Here is a 4,445-nt window from a genome sequence, read left to right as displayed (position 1 = left end):
ATGAGCACTGCCCCTATGGCCTGATCAGAGCTATCGGTTTCTATTTCAAAAGGCAATGAAAAGTTTGGGTTAGAAAGAATGGGGGTCGATACTAAGGCTGATTTAAGCTGCTTGAAGGCATCGTCGGCTTCCTTAGTCCAAACGAATTTTTTCTTTCCTTTTTTCAGAAGGTCTGATATTTTTGCTGTTTTATCTGAGTAGTTGGGAATAAAACGTCTGTAGAACCCTGACAGACCTAACAACCTACGGACATCTTTTACGTTCTGTGGCTGCGGATAATCTAGCACCGGTTTAATTTTTGAACTATCAACGGAGAGACCGTATTCGGAGAGAATGTATCCTAAATATTGTATTTGTTTTTGGCAAAATTTCGATTTGAGAACATTTATTGTTAGATTTGCTTCTCTCAAACGTTGTGCCACAATCTTAATAAGTTTGAGATGTTCTTCTAAGGAATTTGATACAATTACAATATCATCAAGATATACATATACAAACGGCTCTAGGTCGTGGCCTAGCACCTTTGTCATTAATCTTGACATAGTTGCCGGGGCATTACAAAGCCCAAAGGGCATTACTGTGAATCTGTATAATCCTCGACTAGTTCTAAATGCCGTTTTGTTTTTGGAACTGTTTTCTAACGGAACTTGGTAGTACGATTCTGATAGATCAATTATACTGAAGTATCTCGATTTTTGTATACGTTGTAGTATTCCTACCATATCCGGAAATGGGAAATCGTCCCGTTTAGTACACGAATTCAACCTTCGGCTATCTAAACAGATTCTCCATTTATTGTTTGGCTTTTTAATAGCAAGAATAGGGTTTAGAAAATCTACAGGACCTTCGCATTCCTCGATCACTCCTAATCGCAGCATTCGTTGAATGTCCTGTTCAATTCCCTCTTCTTTTTGAAGAGACTGTCGATAACTTGGTAACTTTTTTGGTCGTGCATCGGGCAAAAGTTCTATTTTATGTTCGAGTACCTGCGTACGGCCTAGACTATTATCTTCAGTTAATGGAAATTCTTTAATTGCCTCAAACAACAGTTTTTTCTCTTCTGGGAGTAAGGAATGTTCAGTTTTTATATCTTCGGGTGTCTCAATCTTTCCCTCTGGAATTTCAATTGTTGGGATATTCAAACTTTCATCTTCAGTAATTTCTGAGTTGTCTTTCGTTTCTATCATTGACTTTGGTGAAACTGAAAGTGAAAAGACGTCTGTGTTGTTTGCGAAATATTCCTCGGCAAAACCTATCTTTAGATTATCGATTTGTGGGTTTTGATTACTTTCATTTTGATTCCTAGACAGCCTAAACCCAAACGCATGGAGGAAATCAACTCCAAGGATCAATTCTTTCGCTATTTCTGGTACAACTACCGTCGGTATAACATGAGTTATAGAATCTACAGTATAAGGGATTTTGTTCTTGTTGAAATATCTGAAAATTTCTACATAAGAACAAAATTTAGCTCTTCTGCACGGTTCCGTTGAGCCACTGCGAACAGTATTTAAATGTTTTGTGGCATTATCCGTATCGTTCTCGTAGAAAAGTGACGCTTGTTTAAAACAATAAAACGCATGGTTAATTTTCAAACTATGAATTTACTCATTCCAAAGTTATATTTCATTGTTTTTATTTAGAGTTTATCGATAAAGACATCCAATTACCATCATTTCATATAACGTCAAAAACTTCATTTGTTTCTACAAAATGGGGACCATAAACATGGCCCGGAAGCACTAACACATTTTTAAAATGCTTACCACAACATCGCCACAACGAAGAAGTTGTAACAAATCCATCACGCCAATTTCCAAGTGCAGTTTTGGCCGTGATGGATAACGCGCAGGTACAGCATCAATAAAGAGTTGGTCGGTTTCGCCTTTTTTGTCTTGTTGTAGTCGTTCTCGTTCCCATCCGCTTGCCAGCCTAAAAATAGATTTCCGAGCTGCCGCAGTTCCTGCCGTCACCAATACAATCACATTATGCCTTTGTTAGTGGAAAAATTGCAGTCGTTTAAAACAATCCATTATTTTATTTTGTAACTATCAAATCTCTGTTTGTTTTAACAAACTGTCAAAAATTTCGACAAATGAAAATATTTGTATTGTCAAACAACGGAACAGTTCAATTTGAACTAGAAATCAGTTTGAACTCGAATTTAATTCTGTTTACAATTTATATCTCTGCGTGTTAGTGGTTAGTGCATGCCGTACTACAGATAATCTTCGATATAACATACCCTCGATATAGCGTACACTCGATATAGCGGATTCGATAACGTACAACATTGATTTTTTTTATTTTTCCCAGGAATAATCCTCAGATATACTACGAAATCACTCAAATAAATGTTTTGTTGCCGCATTAGCCTTGTTATCCAGGATTAGCGCAATTTGGAGAAAAAATTAGTGTGCGTTATATCGAAGCAAAATGTACGTTATATCGAAGCACAAAAAAAACGAAATGACTTTTTCGTGAAAACTCCAGTTTTTCATTATTGGTTTTGTGAATTTCACCGAAATCATTATTAGGGACTAATTTCACGTCGAATATATCAATACCAGCATAAAAAATATTACATTTTTCTTCGAGATAACGTACACTTCGATATAACGTACAAAGAGAAATCTTTTTTGTACGTTATATCGAAGAGTACCTGTACTCCATTGTAATTGAGAGGCAATGAAGTATCGATTTCTGTACAGTTTTTGTTTTGTTATTTCAGATGTTCAAGAGATCGAATGCAATGAAAAGGTACCGTTTTCATAGAGATTTCAATCCCAGTTAAAGTGCGCCCCTAATCAAACACAATCGATTTGACTACTGAGAAAAAACAAAACGGTGTTCCGTGGTAGTACCGTCAGTGGGGGTGTCATGGGCGCTATTCGGTTCTCGAGAAGGACGTGATGAGATCCTGATAGGTACGATTGACCGTGAACCAAACCGTGGATTGCTGTGGCAGCCTATTCGGGGCCGTTCATAAACGCCGTAAACTTTTTAGGGGGAGGGGCGGGTGTCTGAAATGGCCAAAATTTGGTCTACCTTGTTTATGAACAACTCCTTACCATGGAGCACCTAAATGACTTCGAATTGGCTGATGACGTTGCACTCCTAGCTTAACGGCGCTCTGATATGCGGAGCAAGCTCGATGATCTTGCCAATCGCTTCTCAGCGGCAACAAGACAAGACCAAATCGTTAGATGTAAACACAGTCAACCCTCCCAGCTTTACGGTAGCTGGGCAATCAGTGGAGAATATTGAAAGCTTCCAATATCTTGGTAACCAAATGGCGGCCGATGGCGGCACCTAGATCGACGTAGGTGCACGGATCAAGAAGTCGACAGCTGCTTTTGCGAATAAGGTAAAAAACATGGAAAATTGAGAGTTTTAAAAAAAATCGGGATTTTATACTTTTTGAACTAGGGCTTGGATTTGGCTAGGGGCTTGAAACGTCAAAAACGCAGTAGGCAAGACAAAGTTTGCCGGGGACAGCTAGTATAGGGCACTGCATGGAATTCTGTCCTTCCCTTTCACTCTTACAGAAATTTTGTAAACAACAAGGCCAAGAAACTTCAATATCTCATACAAAATCAAAACAATGCAGTGCCCTATACCTTGTAGTATGGATTACTGCACGAATTTATTCTGGCCTGCTTACTCTCACACGAAATTTGACGTTTGAGCGGTGTCGGCACCTCTCAAACGTCAAATTTTCTGTGAGAGTAAGCAGGCCAGCAGAACTTCGTGCAGTGGTAATTAGTATCAACCTTGACCAGAACTTTATTAACTTGCTTTGTTGTTGATGTGGAACACAATAAATTGCGTTGACCCATTCTCACCCCCTCGAAGGGGTGAAATGGGTCAATTTTCGAACACTTGTACTTATAGGGAAATTTTGCGAACTCCAAATATTTTTTCATTATTTGTGCACAATTTTACATGCAAAGAAGCAAAAGTTATTGAAATCAATCTGAAAGTATACATTTTTGATCCATTCTCATCCCCATCGGAGGTAGGGGATTGAATTGAATTTGAAAGCGATTTTTGACAGCTGGGTTACTGCTTGACAGCTCCGTAGAGTACTTAATCCGACGAGGGTTGATTCAACTAACACACTTCAAACTGACTTTTTCATAAGTTCAGGCATGAAAATTAAGGTTTTGGGCTCAGTTTCACGAGCTGATTTAGAATATGGAATTATCTCAACACCGCTAAAGAAGCAAATTGTTCAAAGATGCAAAGTTCCACTTCTTTATCAACATTAGGTTTTAAAATTTAAAAAAAAAATCACCATTGCTCAGAAAAAGGTACTCTAGTATCCTAGTATTGCTAGTTATAGAATTATCATTATTATAGAAAATTTGAACGGTGCGTTTCTCAAACACTGGTCTCGTACTTAAACTGACAATAAGTCTTCACAGCGCTGAACGATCACAAAC

The sequence above is a fragment of the Aedes albopictus genome, chromosome 1 (genome assembly GCF_035046485.1).
Source record: "Aedes albopictus strain Foshan chromosome 1, AalbF5, whole genome shotgun sequence".
NCBI classification, from domain to species: domain Eukaryota; kingdom Metazoa; phylum Arthropoda; class Insecta; order Diptera; family Culicidae; genus Aedes; species Aedes albopictus.
The sequence above is the reverse complement of the archived record's forward strand: the minus strand, read 5'-3'. Positions refer to the sequence as shown.